At 38.2% G+C, this 23,053-nt stretch overlaps 1 long non-coding RNA gene across 1 annotated transcript in view; it reads right to left on the bottom strand.

Moving 5' to 3' along the window:
• The window catches only part of LOC110400098, a 232,430-nt gene that overhangs the window by 117,421 nt on the left and 91,956 nt on the right, over positions 1-23,053 (bottom strand). The window contains exon 4 of the long non-coding RNA XR_002439629.1: positions 15,470-15,601. This is a non-coding gene — a long non-coding RNA (uncharacterized LOC110400098). The remainder of the gene's footprint in view (positions 1-15,469; positions 15,602-23,053) is intronic.

The following is a 23,053-nucleotide window of genomic DNA, read 5'->3' as shown; positions in this document are numbered from 1 at the left end:
TATTAGTTACGTCTATGTTGCTATTTTCTGAAAAGCCAAAAAATGCAGTCAAAGACTAAGAGAATTTCCTACACAAATTTATCAAATCCTTGGGTGACTTGCTAATGTGAGAAGGAAATGAAAGAATGCTCTCATTTGTTTCAGTGATCTATGTATACAGGAACTTTTCCTCTTTTCATTAATAAAAATATTTGGCATGGAAGATCAGTCTATTTTTGACTGCTTTAACTGTAAAGATTGCATCTTTACAGGGGGAAGCAGAGAGAGCTTCATTTGTTGGTTCATCATATGCATCTTCTTGAATGACATTTATTAGTTTTATAAGAATTCATCATTTTTCTTGAAATGACTTCAGTTGTTGCTGCAACAGAAAGTTATACTATAAGGATATGAAGCTGGTCTCTCCTTTTTTTTCTTAATTTGCTATGTTAAGTAACACTCCACTAAAATAAGAGTTGCATATGTGCTGCTTTGCAGAGCCAAACCACTCTAGTTACAACAGAACTTGTTGCCAACATTGACTTTTACAGGTGAGGTTTTCTTCTTCCACTATTCCCATTTTCCAATTAATTGAATCAGATGAACACAACAGGGAAATCTATAAAATCTATGAATTATGCAGGATTAAATTTCAGTCGTGTTCCCTTTAACTTGCTATCAGATTGCATTGCCCTTTGGGTACAGTTTTAAAAGCTGCAGACATGAAGACAGTACAGAATATGGGCTGCTGACAAGCAAAGCATTCACTAGGGAATGCCGTGAGTCCCACAGAACCTCACAGCTTTTCTGAATAGTGTTTTGGACATCATTCAGGTGGGGAGGAAACCAGGCTGAGTTTTCAGTATCAGCCACATGAAAGAGGACCAGAGAAAATCCAGAAAGAAACAGTGCTCTTCCTTCTGCCCGCAACTGACTCCTTTTGACCCAAACAGGGATGAAGCAGATCAAGAGATCCACGGGGTGGTGCTGATATTACATTCCCGATACTTCCACTATTTGATTCCTTTAGAGGCTGTCTTCTCTTGGCATTGGCTGAGCCAGAGCTGTTTTGTTAATCATAATCATCACTAATTTCCTTTCCTGCTGATAGCTGCATGGTAGTTTTGCTGCTGTCACTCCATAGTAATGAAATGTCATTGCAGGTGGTACAAAATGTGGCAAAGTTAAACAGCTGGGGACAAACTGTCTTCTCAGTTACAGCAGTTTGATGGAATGGATTAATTTCGGAGGAGACACCTCTGTTTTCTCAGAGAGGTTTCCATTCACTCTTGTTCAAAGTGTATCACATCAATGGTCTGTTCGATCTCACCAGCTTGATCTTTCTGTGGAGGGCAGGTTAGCATTTGTGGCATACTTGGCTCATCACTCCTTGCTAACTCAATCTTCTAGTCACTGAAACCCTCTTCGCAGGAGATGAAAGCAACCCAGGCTGCTGAGGCAACCTTACCTGCTGCACCCCACAGATGGGCAAGAGAACACACTTTGCATGTCTTCCCCACCTTATGTGAGTGAAGAGAGCAGAGGAGGAGCTATACCCTGCGTCACAGCTATCTCCCATATTATCTCCTTGTGCACTAGAGCCCTTATCTGCACTCAGTCCAACAGCTCCTCTCAGTTAACACATGAAGTCAAGGCAATCACAACGTGTTCATGGAAAGCTCAAGCACAGAAAGTAAAAAAGGAAAAAAAAAAACAAAAAAAACCAAACTATGTGTCATAGTGCTTAATTTCTCAAGGATTCTTTCATTTGGCAAGCAATGTTTAAAGGGAAAAATTCACTGCACTACTTTTATAGTAGCCACCACAGCCTGGAATTTTTTCAAGTGAATTTCAACTGCTGGTTTGTCATGTCCACTGTGGGAATAACATACCAGGGGACTTCATTTCCTCAGCAATATTGCTCACTGGCTTCTGAGCAGAGAGAACACACTTCTAATAGTGCTATAGAAACCTCCTGGGCCATTTTATGGAGTCATTGCACTCAATCTATGCTTAGAAAAATATTGCTCTCTTGCAAAGCAAATAAAACCAGGAAAAAAAACTTATAGTGAGACCATATATCTTTTTTTTCCAATTTTCTATGCAGATCAATACAAACTGTTCATGTTGATTGAATGTTATAATTCTTTGCCCAGTTCAGATCAAAACCATAAAACTTAATACACTGAAAGTCACCCAATCTTGCTTTAAATGTCAAACTTTTTTCTTTTGTAATGCATTAATTAATCATGCCGTCTACTTGGTAGATAGGAACCATCATTTACATTCCCATTTGCACAGTCTGTGAGAGCTTGTGAGATGAATTCACATTTTATAACTTTCCTGAAGTTTCATTTTAATGGCAGCAGAGCTTGATTTTGCAGAGTTTGCTTCCTATATCCTTCTTAGGTCAAAACATTACAGTATTCATAGGAAATGTATTTTGCAAGCTAGATTATACAATATTGTGGAAGCATGACTGTATTTTCCACAGAATATAGTAAATGTAGGGCCTCTTTAAAATATTGGTGAAATGAAGGGCCACCTCCTTTTATTTTTTCTTCTTTGTTTTTTCTCTTGGTATTTAGAAGAGCAAATTAACAAGCAACAGTAGGAAATGTTACAAGCAAAGCAGAACCTTCCCTCAGGAAGTAACGGGGATGGAATATCTCTTGAATCTTCTTCTAGACTCATTTTCTGTAATTATTTTCTACATTGTAGAATCAACCATCATCCTTAAGATTTCAAATATTCTGACTGTTTAACTACTTTCCCTCTACAAGTGTGCGTGCTTAATTTCACACTAGGACATGGCTGGCAGAAAGAGTAGACATTAGTGAGTAGGTGAATGAGATACACTGAGTAAATATACAGCTGCTGACAAGGTGCACATCATAAGTTTCAGTGGTTCCGCAACAGAATGGTTATTATAGACACGTATATTTAATCCCACTGGTATCTGTTAACCTGAAGATTTCTGTCATACTTAAGTTCAAGTTCTTCCCAGCTGCATCTCTACCCCTAGAAAAGTAAGCCCCTTTTTGTTGCTGTGATTTTCTTTCCCAGTCTTTGAACCGCTTTGATAATGCTAAACACAACTCTTACAGTGCTAAACAAAACTCTTATGGTCTTTCCTTTTGTGGCCATTTAAAGGAATGATGCTTTCCTCTCTACAGCACTCATCAAATCAAATCACGTGAGGGATTTGCATCTGCTTCATGATAGTTTACGCTGTGGGATGTTCCCAAAGTTGACTGCAAAATAGCTTACTTTCAATACTAAAATAATAACCTCCCCTCTTTCAGGAGACCACTTCGGACTCTCTAGGATGGAGTAATGAGGAAGCACTTCAGGAATGCCCTTTTCTTAAGAAAAGGTTCCAATAAAAATCTTAGTTAAAAGCCTCTATTAAAAGCTTTCAGGGAGAAATGTGCCTTGTGTGGCCCCCTGAAGCCTGATGAAACACACACCAGACTGATTTGCAGCTCAGGGATGCACAAACTCCATGGTGAATGTTAATTGTCGTCATGGCAAAGTCTCTTCCTCTATTTTATTTTTTCATGGTGAACATTTTATGGGCAATGAACCACAGGAAATAACTGCTACTGATTATAATGAAAACAGTGAAACCTCTTAAATTATGGCATCAGGCAGGAGCAGCACTGATGTAATTACTATGTTAATGATCAAGTAATATTTAAGTACTCCTGTGTGATTTTCTAGTATTTTTTAGTACTCATCTCTAATGTCCTGTGGAGGGTTTAAGAGCTGTTGCCATTCTCCTGCTGGGTGCCCTTGCAGAGATTTTGATGGCTGCTGCTAGCCCTGGTTAGGTCTCGCAGCAGGGGCCAGAACTCCGATTGCTCCCATTGCTACACTGCTCTTCTTCTTGTGCACTGTGTTGTGGAGTTGGCCACAATCCCCTCTTACAGCCCCTTCGCTGTAGCAGTCTGAAGAGACGCCGGTGCTGTGATTAGGTTAGGTTTTTTCATTATTCTCATCCCTGAGACCTTTTGCATTGAAGGCAGGGCTGAGAGTCAATAAGAAAGGAATCAGCAAGGTCAATTTTGTGAAGAAATCACTGAAGTCACATCCCCATGCTCCTGAACTTTTGCGACACTACATGCAATCCTTGATGTATCTTTTGAAAACTAACAGCCACTAATTTTTAATGAAGAGTATTAATGTATCTAGATAGTTTTTTTTGAGATGGAAAAACGGAATGCAATTGTGATTTGAATATGACAGCTGTTTCTTCACCACACCTGCCACAGAGCTACCTTAACACCAACTGCCCTTCACCTATCTGACAACTGTGAGCTGGAGGCTAATAATTTACTTGGAAAACGTTATGCAGATATTACTAAAATTAACTTTTTTTTTAGTCCAAGACACATTTCTGAAGATGGAAGGCTGCAAATGTTGTTTCTTGTTCCACTTTTTTTTTTTTTTTCTTGTTTTATTTAAAGAAGCTCTCCCTGTGGTCTAGTGATACAGTAACAAGATTGGGAAATCATGATGGTGAATTTACAATTAGGCCACATGTTAAGGAATTTTACTTTTAAATCAGTGTTGTAAAGTCCTAGATCCAAGTATTATTACATTTTACTGCTGCTTATGACTAGAACCATAACATATGTGCTGAGGTGACTAAGATGGATGACAACCTCATGCACTGAATCAAAGAATCATAGAATGGCTTGGATTGCAAGGGACTCCAAGGATCATTGATTTCCAACCCCTCTGCTACAGGCAGGGCCACCAACTTCCAGATCTGGTACTAGACCAGGTTGCCCAGGGCCCCATCCAGCCTGGTCTTGAACGCCTCCAGGGATAGAACATCCACAGCCTCTCTGGGCAGCCTGTTCCAGCACCTCACCACTCTTTTGGTAAAGAACTTTCCCTGACATCCAATCTAAACCTTGCCTCCTTGAGCTTAAAACCATTCCCCCTTGTCCTATCACCATCTACCCTAGTAAAAAGTTGATTCCTCTCCTTTTTATATCCCCTTTTAAATACTGGAAGGCTGCAAGGACGTTGCTTCGCAGCCTTCTCTTCTACAGGCTGAGCAAGCCCAGCTCCCTCAGCCTGTCTTCGTAGAGGAGGTGCTCCTGCCCTCTGATCAACTTCATTCGTTCCTCTGGACCCTCTCCAACAGCTCCATATCTGTCCGCTTTTAGGACCCCCAGACTGGCTACAACTTTCATTATTTTTACCTTAGTCTCCCAGCAAAGATCACAGAATCATAACAGAATCACAGAATGGCTTAGTTTGGAAGGGTCACAAAGCCCTTTCAGTTCCAATCCCCCTACCGTGGGCTAGTTAACACACAACAGATCAGGCTGCCAAGGCCCCCCCAAGCTGGCGTTGAACACCTGTATTTCCACTGTGTCATTACTTAACTGGAAAAAGTAACTCTAAAAGTTCCAGATGAGATACTTATTCCTTTGTGTTTCTTTGTATTGTGAACATTCTATCAGGGGAAACTGCATGATTCAGAAATCTTGTGTGTGTGGAGTGAGAGCACTGCCTGTTGCTTGAGGGCAAGGCTTGCTGCAGAGGTGGTGGCCCAGGGTCCTCTCCCTAATTCTGATATAAACATCCCTCATACAAATCCTGCTTATGAAGGCTCATGAAGCTATCCAGAGTTTGGCTCTCTATGACTGTGTCTACAGAGAGACCAAGTAAATTCTGAGTGCTGTGACTTATAATTGCTTTTCTGGTTTGAAGGAACAAGCCAGAACCATATGAATGAGCCTGAGTGCATGGCAGAGCCTGATATTCTGATTCTGGTAGAGCATGGAGCAAACCGGCAATCTTTCACCTTCTACAGAAGAAATAAATCGAAAAAGGCAGTGTGGAGCAAACTGAATCAAGGATACAATTTGTTAAAGAGGTTGCATACTCAGGTTTCACAGTTTAATCATTACTTTAAAAAGCTGACAATAAGACAAGAGATGTTAAGGAAGAAGCCAACAGCCCACCCCTAGGCTGAGCAGTCTTATGCTTAAGGTTTATGGCTAATTAACATTAACTGGAAGTACTCATGACAAGCTGCCCTGCAGCATTTCTGCCTTTCTTCCTCATCTACAGCTCTTCCATCCCTGTTTGATACAACGATAGCATTTAGTGACTGTGGAGGCAGCCAGGTATACAACCTCCACTGGGATTGAAGATGATGGAGACCTTCTCCCTGGAAGACTGAGAAACAGAAAGCAGAGAAGAAGCAGCGATAGAATCACAGTGCAAGAAAGTTCAATAACAGAAACACCAAAGTGAAAAAGAGAGAAAGAACAAATCAATAATAATGACATGTAGTTTTGAAATTTAAGAGCAGGAAGAGTTTAACTGATCAGTTCAGAGACTTAGTGAGAAAATAATCTAACAAGTTTTGTTAATGACACATATCTGTGAAAGACTGAAAATCTTTAATAGTTCAGCAAGGATGATTATTATGTGCCTAAGCCATAGAGGAGAGAGGCCAGGAACTGTAAGTCAGAATTCTATTGTTCCTGCTCAAGCTCAACAGCTGAGCAGCTCTACCATACCACACTTTCTTTGTCGTATATGAATTTGCTGGACGAGTACCTGGCCCTTATCATTCATAATTCTGCCTACATCTCCACCTTTTTTAATCAAAGTTCTTATGTGCCTTTGACCAAATAGAATCTGACAAGCCACATTACCCTCCAAAGATACCTTTCCTGATGGTGTCAGGTACTTGGCTTGGCAGGAATTTCTGATGAGCGATATTCACTGCTTCTGTCCTCTACAGGCCAATGCAAGCACATTCTGGAGAATAAGTAACCCCCGAAAAACAGGTGAGCAACACACCGGACCACAGCCAAGATACCTGTGATATTTTCTTATGACCAAGAAAAGTAGTTTGAGGACAGTATTTGAGGGTGCTAAATGACAAATGAAATGAGTGTTGTTGTAGCTAGCGATAATTGTTTTTATTTCTCTAATAGACAACTAAATAGCCATCTATTTCTAGTGTTAATAGAGGCTTTCCCCTTAAATACCATTCAGCAATAGTATTCTCAACTGCTAGTTTGTAAACGTGTGTCACTTATTTTAATTTTCAATCAGTAATCCTACCCTAAGCAGAGGCACATGTTTTCTGTGCTTATAAGTTCTTCAGTCTTGTTCTGTTTTACAGGAAACAGCTCGATCCTTTATATTAAACAGATTTTGTAAGGGTTTGTTCAGTAAGGACATCCATTGTAAGTACTAACATAAATACAGAATTTCGCATTTTAGCAGCACTTCAGGAGGTCTGTAAGTTTGTTTCAAATGATATTTAATAACACTTAAATACTTTTAAAGAAGCATTGTAATTAGACGCAATCTCTTTGAGCTTTTCAGTTAAATAATTGTGTGCTAAGGTAAAGAAAAACAGCTTTTCACTCAACAGTTTTTGCATTCATCAGCTGAGACTAATAGACATCCAAATAAACATCCAAGAATGAATCATTAGAGCTACATGAAATTCTTAGGGTGAAGTGCTGCAGCTTGTACTTCTGCAAGTGGACAAAGTTCCTAGTGACTGAATGGAAGCTTTGATTGTATGTGAATTGTAGAACTTGTCTTAAAAGTAGCTTGAAAAACTGTTAAGGGAAAACATGCATGATATTGCAGCTGAGTTTGAAACCAGACACTTTATGCTTCACGTACTACTTGGACTTTAAGCCATAAACTTTCATTACCTCTGCATATTTTTCTTGCACAGATCATCATCTTTACAATAGCTAAAGAGGAAACACCTAGTTCTAATTTAGTGATATTCTAGAAAATGGTATTTAGACGCCTTTTTAACCTAAGTACTTCTAAAAATCTTCATGAGAACTAAGGTAGCTCTGAAGATTTTACTGCTGATCTCTACTCTTTTTCTTATTATGACCTAGTTCTTGAATAAAAGTACCACTCTGCTCTAAAAAAAGATGTTAAAATCTCTCTCAAAATGAAAGAAAATCTTTTAAAACTAGGAAAATACTGAGCTCAGTATACTTAGAAGAGAGACTTGTAAAATTTGTCATTGTAAAAGACACAACATTTATTTCCAGCATATATTTTTCCTCATTTTAAAGAAATAGAATTAGCACCTTGCCTATTTTGGTGAACTACTAATCTTTAAAATTGATTGTGATTGGGTAAAATATCTTTAATTCTACCATTAAACTAAAAAGCATTATTGATAAATTAAGAAATATTTCCTTTCAAAACACAATGCCATTTTGCAAAAAAAAAAAAACCCAAACACAAATATTCTTTCATTTTCTTGAAAATGAATTTTCTTTTCTAAAACTACAAAAAAGGTTTTGAATACAGACATGTTCATACCAGCTGCAAATGCTTCCACTGAATTTTAACCACAGCATTTTAACATACCTTAGAAAGTTATAATAATCAGAAAATATATAGCTGTACTTCTGTGACATTTCACTTAAAGATTTGTACTAAACAACTTCATTGACTGGATGTAATGTCTTTCTATTTATTAGTCCATGTTGAATCTTTCCCCCATGAACAGTTATGCTGTCCCAAATATTTTTATTTGATCAGTATTAGATATAGGAGCTATAGATTTTGTTCTTCCACATCCCTTCTGAGCCTCTAGGTTGGTGTTGAGACATCTTCTACATAACTTGTCTGCAAGCATTAGCTTTTCAGCTTTAAAGCACAAATATATTTTCTGCTAAAGTTGAAGTGACAAAAATACTCATACATAGTTTTATTATTCTTGTGAGACTTTAAGCTAATAATTTGAATTTGAAAAAAGTGCTCAGTCCCTTTTAAAATGTAATACTTGTAGTTAAGAACATTTTGGTACAGCAATAGTCCTTGAAATGTTCAAATGCTTTTGAGACTTGGGCCCTGAATTACCACTTAAAAAAAAAGAAATTACTCTTTTTTTTTTTTTCTTCAGATAATGTTGTTTGGGAGTTTAGGCTGCGCAATGCGCAAATACCTCACTGAGGCTCCCAAGTGGAGTTTGCACTTGCTATTTAAATTAGTGTTTTTGAGCTTGTTATGTAGAGTGGCATTTGAGCTCTCTCAGCCTAGAGCTCTACAAGGTGAACAACTTGCACAAGGACTTCATGGCATTCTTTTCAATTTACCTTCAATCTCTGTCAAGCCTTAAAAATATCAGTTTCACTATAACAAGAGTTTAGCCTTTAACATGCAAAGCTCACAAGCCCTTAGTCTTAAAAAGGCCAATTTAACAGGATCAAGAAAAAACACAACAGAAAGTTGTCATGTTAAACTTGCAAGGGTACCGCATAGTTAGTGGAAACTCTTGGTTTTCTCCAAATATGACATTGGAGGCTTACATCTGGAAAGTTATTTATATGAATAGATATATGTGGATATGGATATATCTGAGAATGAGTCCTGCCATAGTTTGCTAAGCTCTAGGAAAACTTAGTGAAGGAGATTTGACTTTATAACTAAGAAAAGACTTGGAGATACTGTCTGGAGAAGAAAGGCACCAACCTGGCTGAGTGGGTGCATGAACTGCATCCATCATTCATGCATCCTCTTTGCATGGCTGGCTTGAGACCACCCATGAGATTTTAATCAGTTTCACTTCAAGGTTTTGGGAAATATCAAGCCACTGTTCTCTAATAGAACAGTTAGTAATAGTTGCCTTAATAATGAACTAGCATTAATCTCAAAGCATATCTTGAACACTCTGCATGCCCACTGTTAAACAGCAATGGGGAAACTGAGGCCCCAGAGCTGTAGCATGCCTAAGGTTACACAGTATGCCAGCTGTGCTGTAGTCTGGTTCCGCAGTTTCCTTGTCAGCCATCTTATCTTAAACAAGGCCATTGCTTGTAGTAAATGTTACTTCTTTTTTGGTTAGGACGTTGTGTTGGTGTTCCTTAGAAAAAGCGCTCTGTTAGTATGCTATCGTGCACAAGAACAGGCTTAAAAGCAACAGCTATTTCCAAAGCGTGGGTAGCAGATAAAACTAACTCTTTCTAGCTATCTGGTCAAATCCCACAAGCTAATGTCTTCACAATGAGTTTGTTAAAGTTAAGAAGTACTGTAACTCAGTGAGAGTTTCTGTTCAGCTATGCATACATATCCATCATTTGACAGCACTTGTAGGACTTGCCATAGCACAGTTGTATGAGTACTAACCAGCTCTTGTTTTACAGTTAGTCATGCACGGTTCGGTAAGTCAAATTCAATACACCATAAGGATAAGGTTTAAAGTAGTTTGGAAGATAAGAGAACATATGTCACAGAAATTCAACAGATAAAGCACATCGTGTCAGTTGTGGCAAAACGTGCTACCGCCTTTCCTTGGTGAAAAGAATTACTCTGTGGGCTTGTGCAGAACTGTAGACCTTATTTGTTTATAGTCTGCTAACACAGCTGGTATGTATCTCATGAGACTCTCTGGGTTAAGCTGAAGAACATCACAAGAATAGCAAGAAAGTTAAGCTTCTAGCTAATGGGTACCTAATGATAAGTCATATAAAGCGGTAGTAATTATGTTGCAAAGATGTTATTAGTAAAGGGATTGACCAACATTCTATCTCAGCCAATATTTCCATTAATTATGTGACAAAGTAAAAGCATGCTATTGAAATTGATAATGATATGAAGCTGAAAATCTTCAACACAAAAGTAAGCACCAGAATGATAAGGAGTGCACTTAAGGATTTAGATCATAGTAAAGAAGATTTTTTTTTTTATCCTAAATTCAGCAAAATTATAGCCTCATTCAGCCTGTGCTGTTTGTTTTTGTATTGGGTTTGCATTACTACAAGGCTCCAGAATCACAAATTCCTAAAAAGTCTTAGGCCAGAGTTTTTGAAGCATTAGCTCATATTTAAAAGGTCACGATTGTAACAATCTCAGTGGATCTATAAGTACAAGCTATGATGGTAAGCATTAGCATGAATTTCCCAGAAACCAAGTACAACATTACTAGAGCACCAGATCAGCAATCAAGTTTGAACAGCTAAAACATAGCTTACAGAATGCTTGACTCAGAAGAACTATTTTGATTCTTAAAACTCGGAGTATTTGCAAGTTTACCACTCTTTTAAGATAATATGAATCCACCACAGCAAGCATTTTCTAAGTGGCATAAAATCCCCACAGCCTCACACTAAGCCTACCAAGAAGTTTTAGTGTTCCATCCTCTTTATGCTAACTCCAGCCAACAGACCTTCAATCTACAAAAGACCTGAACCACCCTTCTGCTCTCCTTTCTCTCTTTTTTAGCATATTAGGCAACCAGGTGTGGGTCCAGCTGATTGCATTCTTGTGGGAAATCTCCAGCTGGAAATCTGAAACCTCTTGTTCTCTACAGGCTGCACCAATGGGCAAAAATGATTTGGCTGTGTGATAATTATAAAATTTATATATTATTAAAATATTATATTATTATTAAAAAAATGTTACAGGCTTGGTAATAAGCCTGATGCAGACAAGTCATCATGCTCTTTCACTTTCATTTGTGGGTACTATGGAAGAGTGTGATCCACATAAAGTCACAGAGACAAAAGCCCCAAGAAACACTGCAGTGGAATTACAAACAGGTCTTAAAGAATTATTATGTGTTTGTGTCTACTCATGCTGTCAGAGTCTGAACTTAAGGCCAGAGCTCATTAAAATATTTTTAGACTGCTGCAAGAAAAAGAGCAGAAAAGAACAGCTACTTGAAGCTTCCACTTAAACCAATGCTTTGAAAGTTTTCTGCATTATTCCTGTTTTAACTGTTTTAAGTTCCATCAGTCATGTATAATATATTGGAATGTTGGTAAGAGAACTAATAAAAGCAGGCTATTGATCAGGCATGTGCCTTGTAATAAGAATCTGCAATAATTTGAGTAGCAATAATAGTTTCTAAGAGAATCGCCCCATACATAATGTGAGTGATTTCTAGTATTTTCTGCTCCCTACAGGAGGATGGACATATATTACTGGAATTTGGTGCAGAATGATTCACAAACAAGGCAGTGCATAGTACCAAATAAATTCTTATCTATCTTTTTAGGATCAAGACTACATGTGATTAAACTTAAGAGTAGATATGAGCATATACTACTACTATTCTTGGAAAAAAAATGTGAAAGCTCTTTAATATAAATTTTCCATTCTTTTATTCTTTCTCCTTCATATTCCCCATCGTATTTTATTTGTTCTCCTTCATGTTGCTTGTCTGGAAGCTGGATGTGCTCTGTAGATAACTGCTGAATGATTAAGGACTTTGCACCAATGAGGAGATGAAAATAATAGTGATTAAAACTCACAAAAATATTTAATGAGACTGCACTGGTGAACTGGGGAGAGCAATGGACACTTCTCAAAAAATGCACAAATGATTTACTTAAATGCAGATCACAGTTACCGCTCATTCCCCAAAAAACACTGTCCCGTATTATATGTTCTCTTTGTTTCATGAGAGTTCTTCCCTCTCAAATAGATTTAGATTTCCCTGTGATCCTGTTAGCCTTCAAATGATGAAGAAATAAAGTAAAAATGGATCAGCTGTAAACTTAACTATTAAATTGACTATGCTTGTGCTGACAGTGCTGATAAAGAGCCTATATTTATGTACAATGAAGCTAGTGTATGAAATTAATGATCCAACTGAGGTAGCAATGCATTTTAGTTACGGTGTTTTTGATTGGCTGAATAAAACCACTTATTTACTTTTAAATACTTAAATAGAGGTGAAAACATTCTAAATTAGTCTTATGAGGTCTGCTCCAAAAGTAATGCACTGTGGTCATGCACTTCGGTGTGGCAAAAGTGACCTGAAAGACAAGCCATGTTCTGGATGGCCTTGCAGATTTTCATGTATGCATTTATTTCCTTATTCTAAGGAAATAAATAGTGGGCATTACTTTCAGAGTGACCTATATAGAATGATCTCAAGAAATGATGGGATGTTGACTTCTGAATCTATTCATGGATAAAAATTAATACAGGTAGAATAAGAATGGGTATTTTTTACCAGCAAAAGTAAAGACTAAGATTCTAATAAAATAATTAACATTCATAATGGTGCTAATGTTCTTTTTACAGAAATATTCCTGAAATATATTATTGGTGGCATCTTTCCTATTATGGATATTTTTGTGGCTGATGCACAGACAAAATACATTATCCTCCCATGGTGACAACGAAATGCATAGTTCCAAACTAGCATCCTAACCCAGATTTATCTATTCTCTCGTGTATTACATTCACTTGTTTATTGTACATTTAGGACACCTAGCTGTATGGTATTTCCTTTGGCTGTTGTATTTCATGAAGTAACAACCACTTTTTAACACCTCTGTAAAATTTGTATGTATAATTATATATATACACAGACATACCTATTTATATATATGCAGAAAAAAATCAAAACAATTTAAATGAAAAGCTTCCAGTTTAACTGAGAAATTCATATGGTTATTTCCCATACTGTACTCTGACCCCAAATGACCTTCCTTCCACGTCTCACAATTGGAGAGCAGCACAAATGTATCAGAACATGCAATTTATATTCTATTTTGCACAGTGCTTTTATGTAATTTCAGTCTTCACCTTACTCAAAAACTCATGAGTAGGGCAATATGCTGAAGTTTGCATGATTTTCACTGAAAGCTGGACCGTGCTGTTTCAGCCTAGCCCCCCTGAAGGAGCTGGAGGACAGAGGTACCCTTTGGGGCTGGAGAGAGACAGAAAAGCATGCAGTGAATATGCATTTCTCTGCCCACAGGAGTTACATGCCTAATGCTAGACTTGTTGCAGAGTGAGGAATTTTGCAATTGCCCCTGCAACAAAGCTTGGGTGCTCTGAGGCGAGTGTGTATACGTTAGGAGACACTTGGAAATTATTGTAGTTATTTGACAAGCGCCAGGAGATGGAGCTCCAGACTACTCAGCATAATTTCTCAGTGTTGGAGCAATGAAACCTTACTTCTGCAAGGTTAAATGCTTCCTTCTTTTCAGCTTATCGTTTACAGGATTTGTTTGAGTCAGCTCTGTACTTATGGGAATAAACTGCTCCTTCTTTGAAGAACCATATTTACCCTGAGGAGGAATTGCTAATGTTTTCCTTCATGGATCTATATCCTAAAGTTAAAAAAAGAAGTCTGTGTAGGGACAAATCAGAACATGCATAGATTCAGAATATTGTTGAGGGGGATAATGCTGGTAGTATACAGTAATTCTAATTTTAGTTTATTCTAAGTTTATGGAAATGCTCTAAAAAGTAAAATTCCTTAGAAAACTCCTATGAAACCTTGCTATCAAGTACCTTCTTGCTAACTCACTTTAGAAAAAGAAATCGTATATTTCTTTACATAAAAGAATAGCGGTTAGAAAAGGGAGAAGGAAATCATCATGACAGTTCTCTACAATCTTAGTATTCCTTCACTGATGTTTCAAAAATGCTGTATTTTGGGGGTTCTAATACTTTCAGTCCATATATTCACTGTTGTAGCAAAAAGCGATGAGCTTTTCTGTCTGACAAATGGCCACTTATGGACATCTCAACAGATCACTACTCCATCATGTGAACTGAAAATGCTGCTCTGATGAATCACTTAAAAAGCAAACCCCCCATAAAATTGAAATGGCTGAGTCCTGATACAGCTTCCCACCTCATGAGAAGTCTGATTTGGCAATTAACCTTATTTTTGCTTGGTATTTAAGCTTAAAGTGTATGCACATGCTTTGATCTCTAAATGAGGTTTTTGATAGTGATCAGGGAGATGGTGTCCAACATCCTAGTGTTGCAGCTTTCTCCGATCATGAATAAATTACATTACTATTAACGTTTCCCCAGTAAAACAGATGCTCTTTGAGAAGAAAACTTTTTAAAGATATAAAGAGGCTTATGAGGTAATTCCTGCTGACTTTTTGTGGATCTGTTAATATCCTTCCTTTTTATTTATTTATTTTTCTTATATTATGTCAGAGTAGAACAAATAGTAAAAAAACAGACCTTGTGTTTATGCTATTATGCTTCAAAACTATGATTTAAGTTCTGGAAAAAATTTACTACAGAGAGCTTTATGCTAGTCATAAACTTTTGACATAGGAAATATGTGGAATACCAATTACGAGCTGTTCAGAAATATCTCTTGACATTTTTAGAGTGCAATGTGAGAAGGATTCACCTTTTTCTCCTATTTAATTATGACTTTTTCAAATAGGATGCTCCAACTCAATGGGAGTCACTGCACTTACACTAGTGAAGGAAGATAATTTAAGGCTTTTACGATGGGGGAAGGGAATGAACATGTCTTTGGGCTGAAATGGTTATCAGTTTTTAGATCAATCACTCTTATGGAAGTTTTTCCATGGGTGTAAAGATATTAAGATATTTACAACCAACATATATCATACTGAATGGATTATATAGAAAGGAGGAAAAATGGGAACGTACTCAACATCCAGACTATAGCACTTCTATTAAATGTCCAATATAGGGTAGCTATTAAATAATTTAAATCAGATTGTCTCACCAGGGATTATATCATGAAATCCCGCTGTAAGCGTAGTATTTCTTCTTTCACGCTTTGTAAACTGCATTTGCCAATATCTAAAGGAGTTTTCATTTTGCTAAAAACTTTTCCACTATGCTCTGCTTAGATTACCTGCAAATACAAGACAAGAGCAAACAAAACATTAGTTTCCTCATTTCTGAAATTAATTGAGTGAAGTGACCATTTATGCTCCAAGAACTGTGAGAAGGAGCTTTATTGTGAAGATGACACATTGCCATCACAACCTTCTTACAGTAGCAGTCTGAAACATATTTTGGTTAAAATTTTCATATATGATATTGGCTGACATCATCACAAATTGTCTGCTGTGTTTTCCAGACTAATAAATAAAATCACAGTGAAACAATAACAATAGTTATTTCATGCATACAAGCATAAACTTGTAGGAAAAACAGTGACCCTTAGCAGATAGAAAATGTTTGACTCCCTACATGTGGGGAGAGTTGGGACTTTGGAAGCACCTTTGAAATACCCTAAGGTGTCACCTCAATGAATTACCATGAGAAGTTCTGTTATGCAGGAGTTTTGTATGGGTGTTTTACATGGGATATTTTTTACTTGCTGGAAATTTCTACTGGAAAAATTCCCACCAAGATTAACAAAAACAATCATTATGGTATTTATTACTGTGAGAGTTTGCTATGGAGGCTTACTGCAGCAATCTCATCATCAAAGAGAAGAAATGTGCCCTATGGCCTACACTGGTAAAAAGAACAGGAACTTCAAATCCCTAATATGAATTTCTTAAAGCCACGTGTGACAACTGAACGTTCAAGTACTGCATGATGTAGTGACAGAAATTTGACATTATTTAAATGTGTTGTCATGGTTTTATGATTTTTGGTTATTGATATTCCACAACATAACATCATGTCGTGTATGTACCTGATTCTCAGAAGAGAAGAACTACTACATTCCCCAGGGGACTTTGCTGCCTTGTTACCATTTTCTGATCAGAGGGAAAGATAAAAACTCACATATCACGAGACCTGCTTATTCTTCTCGTCCCATCTCTCGTCCCGGCAGCATCTCGCTCCCCAGCCATCTCACCATTGGTATTAGAGTAAGACCTATCTTAACTTTGGACACTCTCTCTCATTTTATTGGATTTATTAGCTTAAATTGTAATTATATTGTATTATATTGTGTTATTTTGCATTCCAATATCTTATTTAGTAAGTTAGCTTGTTTCTCCTCAGATCGTTGCTGCTGTTCTGTTCTTAGACCCATCTCCCTACCCTTTTTCCCTTTTCCCTTTCCTGGGGCGTCGGTCCGTGGGTCCCTGTCAACGGTTTATGGGCGTTAGGCCCGATTCCGTGACGAAGGGGATGGGGGACCCACGGGTCCACGCCCTGGGAAAAGGGAAAAGGGAAAAAGGGTAAGGAGATGGCCCTGAGAGCAAAGAACAGTGGCAACAATCTGAGGAGAAACAAACTAATTTACTAAATAAGATATCGGAATGCAAAACAACACACTATAATACAATATAATTACAATTTAAGCTGATAAATCCAATACAGAGAGAGAGAATGTCCCAAAATCAAGGTAGGCCTTACTCTACTACCGACGATAAGACGGCTGGAGAGCGAGGTGCTGCCAAGACAAGAGACGGGCGGAAAAGGGACGAGGTCTCGTGATCCGCAAGTTTTTATACTGCGAGCTTTTATCTTTTCCCTCCGGCTGGAAATGGTAACAGAGGAGCAAAGTACTGTGGGGACTGTAGTAGTCCTTCTCTTCTGAGAACCAGGTATATCCACTACATGATGTTATGATGTGGAATACCAATAACCGAAAATCACAAAACCATGACAGTCCCTCTACCCCACTAGTCATGGAACCAGGCCGAACCAGCCCGTAAACCATTGACGTGTGTGCAGAGGTTCCCAATCTTTGTTCTGCTGTAGGTAAGAGGTCTAGGAAAGATGCCTGCTCTCAGTTCTGGTGACTGCAAGGAGGTCAAGAAAATAAAACATCGCCATGCTTCTACTTCAGAAATACAGTGCAGTCATGAACAGAAAAGGCTTCTCTGGTCTGTACAGTTGCAAATGCTCCCTCCATTTGTTTTCCATGAAACAAATCTCTGTATCAAAATACAAAACTATGAGAATTCCTGTTTCAGTGTGATAACAGGATCACAGGGAAGTGCTCTTGTTACTTCTGGAGAAGAGAGTGGATATTTATAGAATATACCTGGTAACAGCTTCTATAATTAATGTTGAACAGTAGTTATCATTGTAGCTCCCTATTTTCAGTCACTCCTAACTTTATGAAACATCTCCCCTTTGTGCTGCAGTTTTCATCCTGAACTTATGCCAATGTCAACATTTTAAACTATGAAGAAAAATTCTTCCATTTCCCAAGAAGAAGGGACTGAAAATATACGCTTACGTGAGTGACTGCTCTAAGCAGCTCTGTGCTCCATCTAGTTGTAGTTTGAATGGTGGAGTTTTACAAAAGACTGGACTATGCCAAGGCCCATGACTTTGTCGTAAGAGAGACTGGAGCTGACTTTTTAATATACATGAAGAATAACGTGTACCGAATGAGCATATGCTTATAGCTGAGTTCATGTTCAGTCCTTTCACCAATATATAATATCAACATCACCATGAGGAAAATCGTAAATATAGAAAATAAGGGAATTTATACTGAGATTTATTTTTCCCTACATTTCTTATGAGAACTTTTGCTGATTTAGGAAGCACAGCTAAAATTTAGAAAGATCTATGTTTAATCTCCCAGATTTCTTTTTTAACTAACACTAACATGCCTTACACACTGATAATCCTAGTTACCTATACCATATTAGTTGGATACACTGACACTTGAAAAAAAAGATAAGATTCGACAGGAGCCCACAAACACAGTTTAACCAACGATAAAAGGAGAAATGTATTGCTTAGCAGACTGACAGAATTCAAATTGCTCCCTTTTCATTCCTGGGAACATTAAAAAGAATTGACTTTACCAATTCTCTTATTGTTGTTTATATATATATATATATATATACATCTATATATATACACTATATATATATATATTTTTTTTTTTGCAAAAGCACATAAAAAGAATCCTTCCTTACTCAGTGGCACCTTTGCCTTTTACGCACTCAGCAAATATTAAGGCCAAAGTTTCAAGCGTGGTTTAAATGACCGGCTAAGGTTTTCCTGCTCTGCCTGCCATTCCTCTCCACCTCCAGTATCTGTGCCGTTCATTTGAATCTGGTAAAAACTGAAAGAAGAATAGACTAACACTAGCATAAGCCATTCTTTCCAGTCTGATCCACTGGTTTTAACACCCTAGGCTTTGATGATCTATTGCTTATCACTCATTCTGTGCCCAGTGTTACTCAAATGTAATTGCTCCTATCCATACCAGAAACAGATTATTAGAAGTATAACTGCAGAGCCCTTGTACTCTGTTTTATATTCTTCCATGTTTTTGTGCAATGAAAATGTGCCAATGGACCAGCAGTGTCTACCAATTCCCTGTTATTCTGGGAGCTGTATAAATAAAATAAAATACAAATATGGATATAAGGAGTCATAATCTTGGATAATTACAAGATAAAACAAGAAGGAAAAAAAACCCCAAATCTTGAATAACAGAAACTTTAGCTTGATTTTACCCAGAGTAGTTATACATATAATGACCACAAAAGACAAACACATCAGTACTTGGTGCTCAGGAATAGGAAAACAAAGCTTTACTAACTCATAGATAACAGCCATTTCCATTGTCAATTATTTCTCAGGCACCTCATTGTCAAAAAGTGGCTTGATGAATAAATATCTGGTAATTTAGACAAGGTGCTTTTAAAAGACCTGGAGCAGGCTGGATGCTGACCTTCAGTAGAAGTGGAGGAGTTAGTCACCTTATCATAGAATCATAGAATCACAGAATGGCTTGGGTTGGAAGGGACCCCAAGGATCATCAAGCTCTAACTCCCCTGCCGCAGGTAGGGCCACCAACCTCCAAATTTGGTACTAGACCAGGCTGCCCAGTGTCCCATCCAACCCGGCCTTGAATGCCTCCAGGGACGGGGCATCCTCTTTGGACAGCCTGTTCCAGCACCTCACCTCTCTCATAGTAAAGAACTTCCCCCTGATATCCAACCTAAATCTTCCATCCTTCAACTTAAAACCATTTCCCCTTGTCCTACCGTTATCTACCCTTTCAAAGAGTTGACTCCCCTCCTGTTTGTAGGTTCCCTTTAGGTACTGGAAGGCTGCAATGAGGTCACCCTGCAGCCTTCTCTTCTCCAGGCCGAACAAGTCAAGCTCACTCAGTCTGCCTTCGTAGGGGAGGTGCTCCAGCCCTCTGATCATCTTTGGGGCCCTTCTCTGGACCCTCTCCAACAGCCCCCTCTCTTTCTGAGACCTGGATGCAGTACTCCAGATGCGGCCTCACAACTGCAGAGTAGAGAGGGACAATCACCTCCCTGTCCCTGCTGGCCGCCTCTCTTCTGATGGAGCCCAGGATACCATTTGCTATCCAAGCTGCAAGAGCACACTGCTGGCTCATGTTAAGTTTTTCATCCACCAGGACCCCCAGGTCCTTCTCTGCAGGGCTACTCTCAAGGATTGCTCCACCCAGTCTGTATATATGCCTGGGATTCCTCTGGCCCAAGTGCAAAACCTTGCACTTTGCTGTGTTGAACCCCATTAGATACACCTGGACCCACCTTTTGAGTCTGTTGAGGTCCCTCTGAATGGCATCCCTTCCTTCCATTGTGTCAACCGCACCACTCAGCTTGGTGTCATCAGCAAACTTGCTGAGGGTGCACTCAATTCCATCATCAATGTCACTGATAAAGATGTTAAAGAGCACCAGTCCCAAGACAGACCCCTGGGGGACAACTGCTCGTTACCGGCCTCGACCTGGACATAGAACCATTTACCACCACCCTTTGTCTGTGGCCTTTCAACCAATTCCTTATCCACTGGGTGGTCCACCCATCAAATCCACATCTCTGCAATTTGGAGATAAGGATGTGGTGGGGGACCATGTCAAAGGCCTTGCACAAGTTCAGGTAAATGACATCAATCGCCTTCCCTTTGTCCACCAATGCTGTCACTGTTATCTCCTCGGTAACTTGCTCAGACTTGCTGCCTGCATCGCAGGTTCCAAGACACCTTTGCAAATCTGGCCTAAATCACTTCTACAATTTTCACCTGAGATAAACTGTTAATGGTTTTTGGGCCAGTTAGGCACGGTTCCGTGACTAATGCAGTGGGGGGGACCCACAGACCCATGCCCCAAGAAAGGGGAAAAGGGGAAAGGGTAGGGAGATGGGCCTAAAAACAAAACAGCAGCAATGATTTGAGGAGGAAAGCTAATTTACTAAAAAAGATATCAGAATGCAAGATAACATAATGTAATAGAATATAATACAATATAATTGGAATTGAAGGTAATAAATCAAATAAAATGAGATAGAGTGTGTCCAAAAACTGAAAGCCTTACTCTAATGCTGAAGGCAAAACGTCTAGCTGGGATGAGCAGAAAGGGAAAAGATTGCGTCTCGCGATCTGTGAGCAGTTTTATCTTTTCCTCTGAACAGAAAACAGAAACAAAACAATGCAAACTCCTCTGGGGTATGTAGTTCTTTGTCTCTACTGAGAACCAGGTACCTGGAACTGGAGCATTAACTCTTTAAATCCTAGTGCACTACATGATGTTATGATGTGGAATACTGATAGAAAAAAATCATAAAACCATGAAATAATGTCAGCAGTCCATGTATTTCAGTATGCCCCCTCACCTTTTAAAAAATTGTTATTATTTTACTAATGACGGGATATATGTATCTGTGGAATTAAACAACAGTGCTCAGGAAGATTACTTGCCAGATGTTTCAGATTGATTGTAGCCAGAGGTTAAGTCAAAGGCTGAGCCCATCTCTGCAGAGCAACAAGCCATGTGCATAAGGCTCACATCTGAAGTCTCTAATTTCTCTTGTTAGATCAGGTTGTACACTGGACTCACTGAACTCCATGTGTGTTGGTGCTCTCTAGCAGATGTGAGAGAAAGCTAGTTTTAAAATCCTTTTTTGTTTATTGATCAGCATTTGTTTAAGAACCTTTCAGGGAATACCCAAGAGGTTGCATAAGTAAGTGCTTAAAAAATAAAAAAGTACTCTGGTGTGAGTGAGCATCAGCACTTCAATGGACAAAATCCCTATTACTTTACTCAAATTAGATGATAACTCAGTGTACAACTGGAAGTAGTGGCTATTGGAATAAAGGGCTTCTGAAGTGACCCAGGGCTGAACCCAACAACAGCATCTTCAAATTTGTTTTTAATCTGGTTTCAGGGTGTTGGCTTCTATATGCAAACCTGTAAACCTTTCTAATGCATGAGGACAGTGAGGGTGTTGTTATTTGATATACCATTAAATGACTGCCTGATGGTTCTGCTTCAGTGGGAAAACTGACCTTTTTCTGTGTTTTTTTTCTTGCTACCATCAGTAAGAGATGCCCGCTGAACTCTAAAAGCTTCAACCTTTTATTTCCCTCTAATGAATATGCTACTTACTTCATTAGAATGATAGTATGCTTACAGAAGTAGATTTCCTACATGAAAGTAAAATGACACATGTTTATAATGCCACTTCTAGATATTCCTCCCAAATGAATTCATGTGTTATTATTCTTTCAATTATAAGCACAAGACAGATTAAGTATTGTTAGATTATCATCACCTTTATATACAAAATCAAACAACTTCCGAATGACAATCCTAGTTGTAGACATATTCTAGTTACCACAAAAAATGAGACTGGAGCTTGATGAAAAAAAAAGGCAGGTCTGCAGCTTCCCAAGAGCTATGATACAATCTATCACAGGATACTGAGTTATAAATGATGCTACCTCCCAGACAAAAAAAAAAAAATCTCAATCTAATAATTCTAAGAAATCAACCTCAGTTTAACAGGTGGTGAGGTTTCTCCTACGCAGCTTCAAGTTCGCTAGAGAATATTTCTTGGCAAGTTCAGTTTGATGGCTTCCAGTTGTTCAAAAGTGCATCTCCTGACATCATTGAACATGGCTTATTGAGTTTTATAAAGACAATTTTCAAGTGATTTGTGAGGAATATGTGCATTAAAACTTTCACATATGTTCCCAAATTCGTCTATTTCAAACAAGTGTTTTCTAAAAGTCAAGAACTACAAATATGTTGAGAGTAGTTTTCAGAAGTCTAATACTACAAGTTCAGTTGCACGAAAATGAACAAAATAAAGCTTAAATGCTTCTCTGTGGCCAATAGTTTTTGTTAATCCAATTATAACTTCTTTACCTAGCATTACACGAGACAGATTTAGAGATATATGTCCAGATTGATCAGAGAAAAAATACATTAGATCATTTATGTTATTACAATATACACAAGATGCATTAAAATAATGACAGCAGCCTGTCAGAAAACCATAAAATCAAAGACTTTCAGAGGGGAGGTTGAAATGTCATTTTTAACACACCCAACAGAGAGATTACAGCTTTTGTGGAAGATGAAATTATATGCTTTGTTGAGAGTCCCTAA

The sequence above is a fragment of the Numida meleagris genome, chromosome 5 (assembly GCF_002078875.1).
Source record: "Numida meleagris isolate 19003 breed g44 Domestic line chromosome 5, NumMel1.0, whole genome shotgun sequence".
Classification (NCBI taxonomy): Eukaryota; Metazoa; Chordata; class Aves; order Galliformes; family Numididae; genus Numida; species Numida meleagris.
The sequence above is the reverse complement of the archived record's forward strand: the minus strand, read 5'-3'. Positions and strand labels throughout refer to the sequence as shown.